Genomic DNA, 17650 nt, shown 5'->3' with positions numbered 1-17650 from the left:
GTATGTGTCTTGGAGTTGGTCTATTCAGATTTTTTCCAATGGGAGTATGTTGTGCTTCTTGGAGATGGATATCTATGTCCTTCAATAGGGTTGGGAAATTTTCTATCATTATTTCTTCAAAGATTCCTTCTGCCTCTTTTCCCTTCTCTTCTCTTTCTGGGACACCCATGACACGTATGCATGCCTTTTGCTGTCATTTAATTTCCTGAGTCCTTGTTTAATTTTTTCCATTCATGTCTTCATCTGTTCTTTTGTATGTGCACTTTCAGAGGTCATTTCTTCGAGCTCACCTGTCTTTTCTTCTGCCTCCTCAAATCTGCTATCATATGATTCCAGTGTTTTTTTTAATTTCATTTATTGCACCTTTTATTCCCATAAGATCTGCTGTTTTTCTGTGTATGCTTTCAAATTCTTCTTTGTGCTCATCTAGTGTCTTCTTCATATCCTTAATCTCTTTAGCCATCTCATTGAATTTATTAAGGAGATTTGTTTGAACATCTATGATTAGCTGTCTTTTTTTTTTAAAGATTTATTTTATTTATTTATTTAATCCCCCCCCCCCCAGTTGTCTGTTCTCTGTGTCTCTTTGCTGCGTCTTGTTTCTTTGTCCACTTCTGTTGTTGTCAGCGGCATGGGAAGCGTGGGCGGCGCCATTCCTGGGCAGGCTGCACTTTCTTTCGCGCTGGGCGGCTCTCCTTACGGGTGCACTCCTTGCGCCTGGGACTCCCCTACGCGGGGGACACCCCTGCGTGGCAGGGCACTCCTTGCGTGCATCAGCACTGTGCATGGGCCAGCTCCACACGGGTCAAGGAGGTCTGGGGTTTGAACCGCGGACCTCCCATGTGGTAGACGGACGCCCTAACCACTGGGCCAAGTCCTTTTCCCTGATTAGCTGTCTTAACTCCTTTATGTCATCTAGAGGCTTATCCTGTCCCCTTAACTGGGCAATATCTTCCTGTCTCTTGGTGTGGATTGTAATTTTTTTGTTGGTGTCTTGGCATCCAACTTATGAGAGTATTCTGGGTGCAGTTTTTCTCTTTAGTTTAGGGCTTCCTGCCCTTTCTCCCTGCTGGTAGTGGAGTAGGAGCCAAGCACCAAAGTAATTGGTGCTTTAAGCTGTGGAGGCTCAAGCTGCCTTCATTGTCCCAGGGACCAAAGAAGCTTCTCCCAACTTTGTCCTTTGCCAGAGGTAGGGATAGCATCACAGCTGTGTGGAATAATCCAAGTCATGCAAGCCTAGATTGTAGTTGCCCAGAGAGACTGATGAAACTTCACATCCCTCTCTCCCCTGCCTGGGGTAGGGATGGAGCTGCAGGTGTGCAATCTATATAGTGCGGGTCCAAGATGACCGCAGTTGACCCAGTAGACTTCTGATGATTCAGTTTGTGCCCGCCAAAGGTAACCACAGTTAACCTGGATAGGCTGATGCAGGGCTTACCAGCCTCGTCCCTGCCAGAGGTGGGCCTGAGGCCTAGGCTAGGGCTGCAGGCTGATCTGGGTCAAAGACATCAGTTCCTACCCACACTGCAATTTTCTTTCAGTCAGCTGGGTTTCCCCTCATGCTGGGGTGTAGTCAAAATGGCAGCACAGCCTTTTTCCAGCTTGGGCAGATTCATACCCCAGCTGTTCCCAGGGTTATATTTAAGCCAGCTGAGTCTACCAATCAGTAGCCAAAATCAGCAGCCAACCATCTCCTCCCCTGTTTTGGGGAAATGGAGCTTCCAATTCCAGCCACAGAATAGCTCCTGGGGCGGTTCGTGCTACCAGAGTAGGATAATCACCAGTCTCCAAGGCTTGTACAGGTCCCCACAGCTTCTACACTCCATGCCTCCCTGTTCCTGCTTTCCTAACTTGCCCTTGGAGGTCTTGTTCAAATCCTTCCTCCATCTGTCCTTCTAGGACTAACCCAGCTGAGTGGCATCTCTTCCCTCCTCTGTGCTCCAGAGCGTTCCTTTGCCTCGGCACCTCTCATGATAGTTGGTTACAGGTTTAGACTTGGAAAGATGCTCATGGTCTAGCAGTTTAAAACCTTATCTTTCAACTGCTTTTTCATTCAAATGAAATTTTATTCCATGTTGCAATATTAAAAAAATAGAGAGGAGGTGGGGTTAGGAGAGTAAAAACTTGATTGCTTGTTTTTCCCTGTGGAGTACTGAGGTACTTTGGGAAACCACTTGGGTCTTGGGGAGTATATTAAAGATCACCCATGTCTGAGCCTCATTTCATGAGGTTCAGATGAGGAAACTGAGACTCAGAGAGGTGAAGTGATGTGTCCATCCACTGAGTAGTGTCGACCACCACCTCTGTGTCAGGTGCAGTGCCAGATCCTGGGGATAGTGAACAGAATGGATGTGCCCCTGCCCCCATGAGTTGTTATTCCAGCTAGGGAGACAGTGAATAAGTAAACATAGACAAAATGATCACAGGTTGTGATAAGAGCTAAGAAGGAACCCAAAAGATGCTAAAAATCCTATGAGCTCCAGGAAGGCCTCATGAGGTGACCTTTGTTCTGAGTCCCAGAGTAAGAAGAAACCAGCTATAAGAGCAAGGTGGAGCACTTCTGGCAGAGGGAACAGCAAAGGGCAAAGGTCCCAAGATGGGAAAGAGCTTGACATGCAGGATGTCAACAGGATCATGAGCCAAGGAGAGGATGGCAAGTTCTGAGGTTGGAGAGGCACACAGGAACAGATCCTACAGAGCCTTGTTTGTAGCTGCAGGTAAGAGTCTAGATTTTATTCTCAGTGAGATGGAAAACCATTGAAGAGATTTAAGCAGGGGAGTGACAAGATCTGATTTCATTCCCCCTGTTATCTCTCTCCTTGAAGAGGTGGACGGGCATCAGTCTTCTATTTTTCACGATTGCAGAGGAGGTACTTGAGTGCTGAGAGCTGGAAGTCAACAAGGGTTTTTAAACCATTTTCTATGTAGCTTCCCATCTTCTACACCAGTGTTTCTTAACTTATTTTGGATTTAGAACCCCTTCAAGTGTCTGATCAGAGCCAAGGACCTTTCTTGAGAAACATTCATGTGTGCTATGGTGTTCATAAGAATTCGTGAATGCCCTGAAGCCCATCCTAGGCTTCTACAGCGGGATCCCCTGCTGTAGAAGCTGTTGTCTGGATAGGTTTCCACAGAAAACCAGTGCCTTAAATGGTGATGATTGTTATCCAGGATTGAGAGTCAGAATAGCTTGATATCTTTAAACCCCAGTTTTCATTCTGGGCTGATGCATATGTTATAGTAGGACTTTAAGAATTAAATGAGATAAGATGGAAACCTGCCTATCTCAGAGGTGCCTGGTTGATATTACTTTCCCTCCTTCCTTGGAGAGAAAGAAAATACCCTTTGTGAGTCAGAATCACACTGTTTTAAAGAACCTGGGCTCTCGTGGTAGATAGATAGGGATTGAATCCCAGCTCTATATTTTACTCGCAAGAGAACCCTGGACAAATAATTTATCCTCTCTGCACCTCAAGTTTTCTCATGTGTAGAATGGGGATAAATATGTAAAAACACCACATACTTCCTGGCACCTGGCAAGACAATTAGTTTCTGCTAATTTTGGTAATGATGACATGAACTTGATGCCTTCTTGGGGAAGGAAGAGCAAAGCTTTAGGACAAATTGAAATATATTCTTGATGCTAAGGAGGTTAAATTTGGGGGGAGCTCTGCTGTTCTGTTGAAAACCCTCCCAGAGTGTTGGCTAATTAGAATTACCTTAGCTAAAGATGATCTGATGCTCTTGAAATTCATGTCCCTTGCACACCTCTACCAGCTTTCTGAACCAGGGAAAATCAGAGTGGAGAACAAAATTCCTCAGACATGAGAGATGGAACTGTTCCCTACTAGGTATACTTGGTAGCATGGAAAAGCTACAGCACCAGGAAGAAGCATAAAGACCAATGAAATGAGGCCAGTGCATAATGCAAGAGCAGGCTTCCTCCCTAACTTAATTCTATTTTGTTAAGTAATGAAGGAATAAAAATTCAGGATGGTGGAAGATGAGATTTGTGACTCTTTTTGATCAAATGCCTATTGCTGTCAGTTTCAGCCAAACAGGTTTCTTCATAAACAGATAAATAAATCAGATGTCAATGGGAAATGAAAAGTCATGGTCAAGAATGAAATGAGATATCAGTCCCAGCCGTGTTGTTCATTTGGGGCATCTCTGATGGAGAAGTCACACCCAGGCTGCAGCAGGAGCCCCAAAGTGGCCAGCTTTGTGCTTACTATAGACTGAGGATCCAACCCTGATAAGCAGTCCTTTATTAGGGAGCACTGCCTGCCTACGTCAGGATTGTCCCGGGGATTGTGAAAAGCCAACAACTGATCCTCCATCATGAATGCTCCACTTGAAGGATTTGCTGGGCCGTGTGGATAATAATTTATGGGGAATCATTAACCTAATGATATTGGTTCTCTATAAACTGCTTTGTCTATCTCAGGGAAAATGGATTTCATAAATCTAGGTGGCAAATTCTGAGCAACTCATGGAAGCCTTGTCGGTAGAGTGGGGATGGGTCACCAGACAGCAAAACTGTGTGTTCTCGGCTTGGACAAAGGGCCTTGAAGTTGTCCCTTCATTTTCTTTTAACTGTCAGTCCAGATAGTCACTCAGATGGAAGCAGGATGTTCTCAGGGTTAAAAAGTACAGGAGAGAAAAGGGTGTGTGGATTCCCCTTGTTTTGAGCTTTAGCTCCTGCATGCAACCTGGTCTGTGGACTCGGGAAAAGGAAAGAAGCTGGTGTTCCCTGTGTGAGGAATTCCTTGGCCACAGAAATCACATCTTTCCACATCTGGAAAAGAATCAACCTTGTTTAATCAGGTGAGTTTCTACATCTTCCTTGTGCTAGGCTGGAGGTTTCACCGCTTTGCACAAGAATGTCAGGGAAGCCTCTGAGCATGTGACTTAAGAGACTGAAAAGGAAATGGACCCAGCCATGCTAGATCTTGGAGAAGGGCATTTTGGAATAGAAGAAAGAGTAGGGCAAGTGCACAGACCCTGAGATGGTAGCAAGCTTGGCCTGTTTGGGGAACAGAAAATTTATTACTCTAGTCTTGGTGGGTAGGTATGTTTATCCCATTTGAGAGATGAGGAAACTGAGGCCCAAGGCAATTAGGTATCTCCATCCTGCCCCATCCTGTCCTAGAAGATGGGTGAGCTGGGGCTTGCAGCTGATGTTGATGGATGCCAGCTTGTATACCACTAGGCCAGGCATCAGAAAACTGTGGCTCAGAAAGCAGATGTTGGCTCAAGTGATAGAGCATCCGCCTACCACATGGGAGGCCCAGGGGTCAAACCCAGGACCTCCTGACCCATGTGGTGAGCTGGCTCATGCGCAGTACTGATGTCCACAAGGAGTGCAGTGCCACTCAGGGGTGTCCCCCACGTAAGGGAGACCAACACGCAAGGACTGAGTCCTGTAAGAAGAGCCACCCCCTGCGAAAAAAGTGCAGCCTGCCCAGGAGTAGCACCACACACACAGAGAGCTGATGCAGCAAGATCAACAAAAAAGAAACGCAGTTTCCCAGTGCCACTGACAAGAATACAAGCAGACACAGAAGAACATACAGCGAATGGACACAGAGAGCAGACAACTGGGGTGGGGGTGGGGAGGGCAGGAAGGGAAGAGAAATAAATAAAAAATAAATAAATCTTAAAAAAAAAAAAGAAAAAGAAAAGAAAACTATGGCTAACGTCCCAAATAGGGCTGGCACCTGCTTTTGTGGGTAAAGTTTTATTGTAACACAGCTATTCATTTATGAATTGTCTGTGACTGTATTCATGCTACAGTGACAGAGTTCAATACTTGCCATAGAGATTATATGGCCTGAAGAGGGAAAATATTTTCTGTTTGTCCTTTTATGGGTAAAGTTTGCCAAGACCTCCCTTCACTAGGCAATAATGCCTCTCTTACCTTCTTTTGCCCTTAATGGGAACAAGAGACAGTTAATATAGCCCCTGGGTGTATGCATGTCCAGTCCATTCTGTGCATCCCAGAAGGAAAAGCAACACCTCTGAAAATTACTTTCATAAACCAGGGAAGAGAGCTGGTTGAGGGAAGGAAATTCCCTTTCAAATGGGCAGAAGTTATTGATATCCAAGGAGAAGCATGTGATTCTTAGGCTCCTGGGGTTATCTCTAGTATGGCCAATACAGGATAGCTACTTTAAATCATACTGGGTAAGAAATAGTGTTTGGGTTGAGCAAGCCAGACAGTGTCTCCAGCAGCAGCAGCTAGGTCTGTGGGGTCTATCCCTGCACACAACACATGCAGCATCTTGACATTTCCCCCAAATATTGTTGGGAGTTGTTTCACATTACAGAAGCCACCCTCTTTTACTTCCCAAGGCAGGCTGATAGGGAAGCTGTGATTTTCCCCAAATGCATAGGAGCAAGGCTGAATTACTGGGTGGACTGAGGGAGAGTGTAAACTATAATGTGAACCATTGACCATGTGGTGCAGCAGTGCTCAAAGATGTGTTCACCAAGTGCAATGAATGTCCCATGATGATGGAGCAAGTTGTTGTTATGGGAGGAGTGGGGTGAGGGGGGTGGGGGGGTTAATGGGGACCTCATATTTATTTAACATAACATTTAAAAAAAATAAAGACAAAGAAATTAAAACAAATAAATGCATTAAATAGTAAAAAAAAATAAAAATATAGATACCTGTCCCATAGCGAAGGCCTTGTTTAGCAGAGGGTTCTCTCTCCTGCCCTCTGCTGGTGTTATAGCACCGAATAAGGAGGAGAAAGCATAGATTGAAAGAAAACCCAACTCTGCATGTACTGGCTATCCTGATTTCAAAGCAAGCTGTGTAACTCTTCTTCGTCTCAGCTCCTCATCAGTAACATGGAGATATTAGCCCCCGCCGTTGGTAAGATTAAGTTAAATGAGAAATAATAAAGCACCTGGCACTTTTATGGCAAAGGCTATGAGTAGGTCCTCATTACTCATTCGTCCTGACTTCTATAATAAGAGAATCTCTGAATTTGAATTAGGACTAAGGACTGTATTTCCCAGTCTCCCTAGCTGGACATGATTATATGAGTAAGTTAACAGCCAATGAGATATAAAAGTAAGTGAATATAAGAGAATACTCTTTCTTTTACTTATTCCCAAAGACTAGGATGGTATATATGATGGCTGGAGTGGGAGCACCCATTTTGAACCATGAAGTGAAAGGATTCTGATGAGGTAGAAATCAACAAGCCAGAAGGACCCTGGGTGTCTGAACTGCTCAACCCTAACTATTGAGCCATTTAAAATTGGGGGGCTTTCTTTTTTTGGAGATTAATTTTCTCAGAATTAATCCTGACGTAGTGGTTATGTGACCTTGAACAAGTTTTCTTCTCTCGGACCCTCAGAACCCTCATCAAAAGATGGGTATAAAAATCTCAACCCTCAGGGAAATGGACTTGGCCCAGTGGTTAGGGCGTCTGTCTACCACATGGGAGGTCCGTGGTTCAAACCCCGGGCCTCCTTGACCCGTGTGGAGCTGGCCCATGCACAGTGCTGATGCGCAAGGAGTGCCGTGCCACGCAGGGGTGTCCCCCGCGTAGGAGAGCCGCACGCGCAAGGAGTGCACCCCGTAAGGAGAGCCACCCAGCGCAAAAGAAAGTGCAGCCTGCCCAGGAATGGCGCCGCCCACGCTTCCCATGCCGCTGACAACAACAGAAGTGGACAAAGAAACAAGACGCAGCAAATAGACACAGAGAACAGACAACCGGGGGAGGGGGGGTGAAGTAAATAAATAAATAAATCTTTAAAAAAAAAATCTCAACTCTCAGAAATTTTGTGAGAATTAAATGACATAGTGTGGTGGTTTTCTGCTGCCTTCAAAATGTTTTTATCACACCTTATTGCAGTGTCTGAATTAATAGGTCTAGGGATGTGCATTTTTGTCAAGTCTCCTAGGTGATGTGATGCTGAGCCAATTTGAGGAAGCACAGAGACAAGAGATTCAACCTTTCTTCTCTGCTTTCAAAATTACAGCAAACAAAATGAGATGTGGTGTGCACACATCTCACAAAGAGGCTCACCCTCTCAGAGGCGGTATTGCAATGTCACCGGCCTTTTGCAAACACCCCTCAGCCCCGACAGCATGGCATGTGCCATCAGCAACCACCAGCTGCTCCATCTGAATCATTTGCCTTGATTTCTGTTTAAAATGCAATGGCGTCTGTGGATTATAGCTCTCTGGTTTACATGCTCCTGATGGATCTTTTAATCTAATTACGGGAAAGCATAGATTTTTCCCTTGGGGCTTTCAGCTGCAAAGAACTCTGATTTTAGCCATAGTGTTATGGCCAAGAGGCTGGCTTTTGGGTCAGGAAAGCCTGATGCTGGCTCTGTGAACCTAGAGAGATCACTTGACCTCTGTAAAGACACAGTTCCCACTTTTGACTGAGCCAAGACCTTTGCACGCACAGAAAATCTTCCAACAATCTAATGAGGTAGGTGGCTTCATCATCCCCATTTTATAGGTGTGAAAACTGAGGCTAAGAGGCTAACCAACTCACCAGATCTCACAACTAATAAGTGGTATGCATTTGATAGAACATCTGTCTGATGGACTGTTCTGAGGATGAAACAACTGAGTGATTTCAAGGCCGGTACACAGGAAATGCACCACTTACTGTTTTAACAGCAGCTGCTTGTTATTGTCATGCTAACTGGTATTGCTGTTGATGGAGAAGGCAGGGGAAGCAAGGAGCATGGGGCTGCACCCTGAGAAGCAGCACTCCTGTTGCAGGTTAAGAATCCCTGATTGGCCAATCGTCAGATCCTTCAGGCCACCCAGAATTGTCTGTCTTGGTGTGGACATGAGTTGTTTCAGGTGACGGACATGTCATCACATTCCATCTCCTGACCCTAAAAGGCTTGGCAGTGGAGACCCTGGTTTCTCGACATCCTCCTCAGTTGCCTTGTTTGTTTCTTTTCAGGCACATTGGATTCCCCTTGTTGATTCAGACATGTCCATTCTCTCTTTGTTGCTTATTTTCTAGTCAGGAGTCTCAGGGGAGGAAAAGAGAAATACTGGGAGAGGGACTCTGAAGAAAGAGTGGGGACCTCAGAGGACCTAGTCATTTCCTGTCTTTCTCTATGAAAAGTTTCAAAGTTGAAGGAATGTTACAATGAAAGACCATAAACCCACCACCTAAATCCTACCATTAGTATTTTACTATACTTGCTTTAACATACCTATCTATTTATGATGCATTTCAATATAAATTTCAACCATGAGTAACAAATACTGCAGCACTTTCCTTTTTTAAGCTTCAGAATCATTTGTGCAAATGAAACCTGTCCTGTTGCATTTTTTAAGAACACTGAGCCCCTAGATGGACGTGGATGTGAGCATCTAGGACCTTTCACAACTGAACCACCTTCTCATCTTCTAAGTCCCCAGGACTTAAGACTTCAGAGAGTATAATTGTAAAATCATTACTGTGGTCCAAACTGCTCATTTTGTGAAAGAGGCTTGGTGAAGGGAAGGGACCTGTCCGAAAGCATTCATTCATTCATCAAATATTTGTTAAGCACTGACTTATTGGAGGTCACTGTCCCCTTTAATAATTTGGTAGACGTAAAGGACCTTCCTCTGGAAAAATGCACGTATGAACCTCCAAGGACCCAGTGGACTAGGGCTGGATCTTTCAGCCATGTGGCCTCCCTAATATGCAAGGTAGAGGGGAGGGTTGCTGATCTGAAGGTCACTCAGGCTCCTTGCTGATGAGAATGTGAGATGAGAGATGGAGAGAAAAGAGAAAGGGGACAGAGAGTTAAGAGAAAGAGAAAACAGAAAACAGAAAAGAAATACAAAGAGATATCAAAGAGATTGGAGGTAAGATGAGAGAGACATGGAGAGAGAGCAAGAGAAGCCTCCCTCTTGCAGGAGACTTTGGTCTGGCAGGGAGGAGCTGGGCTCACTTGGAAAGCAGCTGCCTGTCTAGCCTGCTCCTAGCCCTCCTCTGAACCATGCACACACTGCCAGCTTCCTGCAGATGCCAAAGTAAATATTGTCAGGAGAGTGCTTGAAGCCTGTAAGGAGGGAAGAGAATGCCATCTCCAGTAGCAGCCCAGCCACTGCTGAGTTCTCAGAAGCATCCTCAATTTCTCAACTCTCTCCATCTTCCATCTACACTTACCTCCCTTGAATCTAGGGGCTCCCAGGGAAAGTGGACTTGTCAATGGTAGAGGCACTGACCTGTCACTGGGGGGCTCTGCTCCAAAGGGCAGAGGCTGAGATAGCAGGTGTTTCTTGGCAGCCCTAAGTGAGACACATGGAGAGAAGGTGTCAGGGTTCAGGAGACCATGGGGATATCCCACAGCCTGGGACCAGGATCCAAATTCCAGAAAAACAGGTGAGATCAGGGGCAGTAAACAGGCTTCTGGTCTGAGGAGCTCTGCCCTCTCAAGCTGAAAAGCACAGAGGATGGAAGAAAGGGATAGAATGTAAGAGCGGTAATGAGAGAGCAAGAAAATAAGGAAGAATCATGAAGGACAGGGAGGTAGTTAAGACTTGAGCTGTGGAGTTCTTCCATCCTTCCACCCATCTATCCATTTATCTGTCCATCTACCTACCTGTCCATCCAGTCATCCACCCATCTGTCCATCCATTCACCCATCCATGCATGCATCCACCCATTCATTTATTCATCCATCCATTCATCCACTCATCCTAGGCAGGTAAAGTGCCTCATCACTCTATCCATCTCAGTGTTTTTTAAATCATCAACGAATATTAAACAACCTAAATGGTCCACCAAAGGGAATTGGTTAAATAAATAGAAATATGGAAAAATGGGACTAGTATGCATAATCCTGCAAAATAAATTACCAAAAGCAATGCAAAATGTTGCTGGAGTCTCTCAGAGAACATCAAAAGGGACTCAATTTTGTAATCCTTAGCAACTCTTCCCCAAAAACTCTTTTTCCATTACTGTTTTTTCATGTCCCTGCAGTTTTCCTGAACCACTCCCTGTCCATGCTTCTTAGGATCTTGACTCTCTCCCCCTAGCCATTTCTTTCCATCTTTTTTTTTTTTCTTTTTACAAGACCAAGAATCCACTGTCCTCATATATCTAATTTTTTCTATACCCAGTTTTGCATCATGAAAGCTCTGGAACCAAGATAAATAAGACAGAATTCTCCCTATTGTGGGTAAGGAGAATGCTAAACAAGCAACCACGGAATTATCTTCAGCAGGTCGAGGAAGGGAAAGTTATAAACAATCAAATGTGTTTTTGTTTTGTTTTTTGTCCTCCATCATGCTTACATTTTAAAAACTTAGTTATTTTTGAAGAAAGTATCTTTCATAAAATGTGTGACAAAATGGCAGTCCCGTAGCCACATGAGCATGTCAGGAATCCTCTCTGATTTTTAAGGCTCTCGGGATATATGTTTCTGAACTAGAGAAAGAATTCTGAGAAGATATGAAGTTAGTTGCCCTACCATTGGCTTTGAGAGAGAGTTGGAAAGAGCCATGTCCCAGACTGCTTCCCTCCCTTTGGAAGAATTGAATGGGAAGAAGTTTTCCTGGGTTTGGCTTCTAGATGAATGAAAATGAATCATTTTCCTGTGGCACCTGCTACAGGAAGGAGGGGCTCCGTGATCTTTTCTCTATTCAGAATCAATTTAACAAGTTATTGACATCCCTGGGTGGAGGGAAGTGAATGAAGCCAGATTGACTCAGCAAGCTCTAAGGAAGACTGCAGTTTCTATTTCAAGCAGTTGCTGGGGAAGGGTGCTCAATGGTTTCATCCACATCTGTCTTGGGGAAGGTCTGAAAAGTGGGGTTTTAAGATGTGTTTCTATTGGAAGTATACCAGCTCTCTTCTTTTGGCATCTAATCCCATTTCATGCGGCTTGGTTGGGGGCTGACTCCCCACTCCCACCAACCACAACTGTGGACATGTAGCCATGTGTAGTTAATCAGGATGTCTCATCCTCTGGTTGTAGTGACTGATTAGATGGTGAGTTCAAGAACCACGGTGGGGAGGTTGATGTGACTCAAGCGATTGGGCTCCCGTGTACCATATGGGAGGTCCAGGGTTCGATTCCTGGGGCCTCCTGGTGAAGGCAAGCTGGCACGCACAACATTCTAGCCTGAGTGGAGTGCTGGCCCACTCAGAGTGCTGACCTGCGTGATGAGCTGGCCCAAGTGGAGTGCTGACCCATGCAGGAGTGCTGGCCTGTGCAGGAGTGCTCGCCCACTCAGGAATGCTTGCCCGTGCAGGAATGTTGGCCCGCATAGCAAGCTGGCCTGAGGGGAAAGCTGGCACAGCAAGATGATACAACAAAAAGAGACACAGGGGAGGGAGAGACAAAAAGAGATGCAGGCAGGACCAGGGCGCTGAGGTGGCACAAGAGATTGAGCACCTCTCTTCCATTCCGGAAGATCCCAGGATCGGTTCCTGTTGCCACCTTAAGAGAAGAGAAGCAGACACAAAAGAATGTACAGCAAATGGACACAGAGAGCAAACAACAATGGGAGTAGGGGGTAGATAAATAAATAAATAAATCTTAAAAAAAAAAAAAAAAGATCCAAGCTGGCCAGTCAGAACCTCTGTAGCAGTTTGATGTAATTGATGAATTCCAAAAAGAAATATTGGATTATACTTGTAATCTGATCTGTACCTGGGCATGATTGAGTTATGATTTAGGGTGTTGAGTCCCCACCCCTTGTTGGGTGGGGACTCATGGATAAAAGGCATGGCAAAGAACAGAGCTGAGAGCTTTTAATGTTGGAGTTTTGATTTTGGAGTTTGATGCTGGAGACTTAAACTGGAGCTCTGGGAAGTCAGCACACAGAAGAAAGAGAAGCCAGCCTCAGGAAGGAAGGAACCTTGAAGTCAAAGTAAAGCAAGCCCCAGTGACATAGGAATCCAGGAAGCCTGACCCCTCACAGATGTCAGCAGCCATCTTGCTCCAAATAGACTTTGGTGAAGGAAGTAACTTGTGCTTTGTGGCTGGGTATCTGTTAGCTCTCACCCCAAAAATACCCTTTCTCAAAACCAACCAATTTCTGGTATTTTGCATCAGCATCCCTTTGGCTAACTAATACACCCTCCCTGGAATTTTTCTACTGGAGCTCTTGGGAAAGATGTCTTCTCTGATGAGGTGGTTTAACCGGACATTGAGAGTTCAGAGCTGCCTCTGGCCATGTTCCCGTCACATTTTGATAGCCAAACAGAGAAGAGAGATAACAAGACAGAGTTCCTGGACAGAGTTCCATCTGAACTCCTGGATCCAGCTGTCCCTGAATCCCAGATCCAGCTGTCCCTGAATCCTGAACTCACCCTGGAATTCCCTATTTCATGAGCCAGTATATTCTTATATTTATTGAAGTACTTTTGAGTTAGGTCTCTCTCTATCACTTGCAACCCAAAAGAATCCTGATTAACACAAATCTAATATGCAAGGGGTGTGCTTGCTTCAGCAGCACATCAACTAAAATTGGAAAGATATAGAGAAGATTAGCTTGACCCCTAAGCAAGGATGACACACAACTTCATGAAGTATTCCATATTTTTCTTGGTGGTTGCCATGCATCCTGAGGGGAGAGGAAGGGGGATATAGAATAGATGGAACATGGGGACCTTTGGGGGTGATGGAAATGTTCTACATGATCTTGCAGTGATGGATACAGGCAATGTTAAATTTCATCAAAATCTATAGAAGTGCATGTTCCAAAATGTAAACCATAATACAAATCATTGACCATAGTTAATAGCAATGTTTAAATAGTTATACATCTATTATAACAAGAAGGGGAAAAGGGAGAGGATGTTGGGTATATGGGAATACCCTATATTCTGTACGAGACTTTTCTGTAACCTAAAGCTTCTTTAAAGACAAAATGAAAAAAATAAGACACTAGGGGAATAAACAGAAGAAAATGTCACTGTACATACAAGATAACATCTTACAGTGATGAAAGACAAAATGTCAAAAAATTAATTTTATATTTTTAATTATTTTTCCAAACTTTTTAAAGTTTTTTGTATTTTATTTGTTATTTTTTGAACTATCGTTATTTCACTTTCTTATTAATAGTAATTGGTTATTTCCTTAGCTTCATTTTTTAAGAAGTTTGGATGACAGAAGGTTTACAGTTGTGGGAGGGGAGGACCATTTATGTGGGGTATCAGTGATGGGAGATACATGGGAGGAAGTTCATGTGGTCATACATATAAGGCATATAAATGTGTTCACATGTTCATGGGACATTGTCACAGCAGGTGGAGATTCACACAATAACCAAAAGAAAATCTAGTTCCCATCCTGGGGAGCTCTGCCACATTCTCTAATGAGACAGCAAGAATCCCCTGAGTACAGGGGCAGTGACTAGAGAAGGAGGATGGTCCATTGACAGGCCCTTGATACTGATGAATGTACTTATGAAACTTTCCTTTTGAAATTGAAATTTAGCCTAGTATTAAAGGGTGCCTAAGAGTTACCTCCTGAGAGGCTCCTTGTTGCTCAAATGTGACCTTTCTCTAAGGGAAACTCAGCATATAAATGCATCACCTTCCCCCCAGTGTGGGACATTACTCCTGGGAATGAGCCTCCCTGGCACCAAGGGATTACTACCAAGCACCAACTAGCAATTCAACTGGGAAAAAACCTGGACCAAAAGGGGAAAAGGGTAAAGTAAAGACAAATGGGTTTTTCTGGCTAAGAGGCTTCAAAGTGAGTCGGGAGGTCATTCCAGAGGTAATCCTTATGAACATCTCAGCAGGATCTCATTGACTGCTAAAGTAAATATTGCCTCAAATAGCAGAGACTTCCAGACACTATAAGCAGGGCAGACAGCTCAGGAGTTTGGTGCCCTGCTAGTGGGCCCTACTTGGGAATTTATGTTGTCCAGTGTGACAGAGTTGGACTCAGTTGTAGTTTCCCTACACAAGGCTCTTCTACCCCTTCTATTTGAACCTATGATTAGTAGTAGAGTTGATAGGTGTATGTCCAAGAGACATAAATCTTTGGTCTGTCCATGTGCCAGCTGTACCCTGAGTCTCAAGAGAATTGCAACAACTACTCTTCAGTTCATTGGATTCACCCAGACAACTAACAAGGATATGATGATGGACAACGACCATCATCTGCAACTGCAAGCAAGATAGTCCCATCCATCTGTCCCACGGGATCTAAGCCCCCTCTCAATTAGAGGTGGAGTGGTCATCACCATCCCAGAATCCTCAGGATTAGGGAATGAATGATGGACTAGAGTAGATTTACTGTTATTCTACTATACAGGTATTGTGATTCTAGCAATGGAAGAACTTTTATCATGGATGTAAAGGCATTCACTACTGGAGGTTCTGAGGGGAAGGAGAGGGAAAACAGGTGTAATATGGGGGCATTTTTGAATTGTCTTTGAATTGAATGGGGGGACTTTAGAATTGTCCCAAATGACGTTGCAATAACGGATACAGGCCATTATATATCTTGTCATAACTACAAAATTGTGTGGGAGAGAGTATAAACTACAATGTAAACTATAATCCATGCTTATTGGCAGTGTTCCAAAATGTCTTCATCAATTGTAACAAATGTTTCATACTACTGAATGATGTTGTTAATGTGAGAAAATGTGGGAGGGGTTGAGAGCTGGGCATATGGGAATCCCCTATATCTTTATGTAATTTTATGTAATCCAAGTATCTTTTAGAAAAATTAAAAAGTGTATTTAAAAAAATAAGAAATAAATAAAAAATGAAAGGAAAACATGCAAGGGGTGATAGTGTTTTGTGCCATCTCTCTGAGCCATAATCTCAGCCTCTACTTGGTCAGAGTTCAGCTCAATTCCCTTAAATTCATTTAAATTCAATTTGGTTCTGTTTGATTCTCTTTCATTCCAGTTGACTCCTTTCAATTAGATTTTATTCAATTCACCTAACTTGTGTGAAGTTACTGCTATATATGGGGCTTTTACTAGGTTCTAAGGATATGGAAGAACTGCCTATCTTTGCTCTTCAGGAAATTAGAGTGACTTATAAACTGTCATTGACCAGTATGATAAATGCTCTTATGTACCAAATGCAATGAAACCAGAGAGACAGAGCGTCTTGCAATTTTGGTTTTTGTTTACTTTGTGTCTTTGTACTTGAAGTCGAAGACTCTGGGATTGGACAAATTAATCTTCTACCATTTTTTAGCTGTGTAACTTTCAGGTAAGAGGCTTCACCTCTTTGACCTTTAGTTTCCTCATCTGTAAAATGGGGATGATAATAGAATCTCTACAGGCTTGTGAAAAGTCAGTGGAAGAATGGGAGGTAAAGTGCCTAGTTCAGTGCCTGACACACAGCAGGTCTCAGTAAACGATCATTACCCTCATTTTCTCTGCCTGAGCCTGAGTGAGACAGAGGGTGGGGATCAGTAACAGAACTCTCCTCACACCTCCTTTGACACCACAGCCCTGGGACCTTGGGTACCGGCCAGCATATGAAAGGTGCTTAAAACAAATTTAATGAGTATATGTTGAATGAAAAATGTAGACTGGCAGCATTGAAAACAGACTGAGGTCCAAACCCTCTATAGTGGGTTCAGGGCTAACTTCAGAATTCCTCTTGGGGAGGGACTTAAGGGAGCAGTTGCCTGGAAGGTTGGACTAAGGTATAACTGGAAGCTGCACAATGGACAGAATAAACCTTCACCTAATTTAAGAAAATGTTAATTTATATCAACAAGCAGATTCAGGTGATGGAGAGTTATGTATATGGTGGTGGGGGGCATCTAAAGAGATTTTGGGGACTTGGTGTTGTCCTAAATGATATTGCAGGGACAGATGCTGGACATTATATATCCTGCCATAACCCACAGAATAGTCTGGGGGAGAGTGTAAACTACAATGTAAACTATAATCTATTCAGTGCAGCAGTGCTCCAAAATGTATTCACCAAATGCAATGAATGCACCACAATGATGAAAGAGGTTGTTGATGTTGGAGGAGTGGGGGGTGGGGTATATGGGAACCTCTTGTATTTTTTAACTTAAAATTTTTTGTGATCTATGTATCTTTTTAAAAAAAGAATTAAAATAAATGGATAAATAAAACCTAAAAAAAAAGTTCCTAGTTGATTGGCATGTACACAGTTATCTTCTGTTTTGCTAATAAAAGCCATTTAGTCTTGTATAACTTTACATCCTTCCTTGTAGATGTGCACTTAATTTCTCATCAGTCAAGGTACATAAATACATAATAAAATTGTTGGTTCTAATGAAAAAAAAAAAGATATTACGGAGGGTCGCTCTGTCCCTCTACAGAGCTCAGAGACCTCTGGTTACTCAGCCTCCTCCTTGGGATAAGTGACAAGTAGCTATAAGGAAGCTCGGAGGCCAGTTACCCAGTGCAGCAACTTCACTTTACAGAAGGGGAAACTGTGGCACAAATGAACTTGTCCAGGCTGACCTATCAGGTTAATGGTGCTGGGCAAGGACCCATTTCTCCTGCCCCGCATCCTGGTGCTCTTTCCACCCCACCTCCACTCTCAGATTTTCATGAGAACCCAGTTCATTTGCATTCGAGGTGGGGGAAGGTTGCGACCCCTCTGATTGGTCTTTCCCTCATTCCCCATGAGGCCTTCCCCTCTACCTGTGGTCTCCTCTTCTTCTTGAGAGGTGTCCCCTTTGGTCT

At 43.8% G+C, this 17650-nt stretch overlaps 1 long non-coding RNA gene and 1 other non-coding gene across 3 annotated transcripts in view; both read left to right on the top strand.

Annotated features, from left to right (window-relative positions):
* Nucleotides 1-17650, top strand: part of LOC131277428 (uncharacterized) — a 345246-nt gene that overhangs the window by 184866 nt on the left and 142730 nt on the right. The window lies entirely within an intron of this gene.
* On the top strand, nucleotides 13438-13544 carry LOC111759570 (U6 spliceosomal RNA). Its single transcript, XR_002793510.1, has one exon. It is a non-coding gene; the product is annotated as a U6 spliceosomal RNA (small nuclear RNA).

The sequence above is a fragment of the Dasypus novemcinctus genome, assembly GCF_030445035.2.
Source record: "Dasypus novemcinctus isolate mDasNov1 chromosome 19 unlocalized genomic scaffold, mDasNov1.1.hap2 SUPER_19_unloc_1, whole genome shotgun sequence".
NCBI classification, from domain to species: Eukaryota; Metazoa; Chordata; class Mammalia; order Cingulata; family Dasypodidae; genus Dasypus; species Dasypus novemcinctus.
This window is presented reverse-complemented; position numbering and strand designations above follow the sequence as displayed.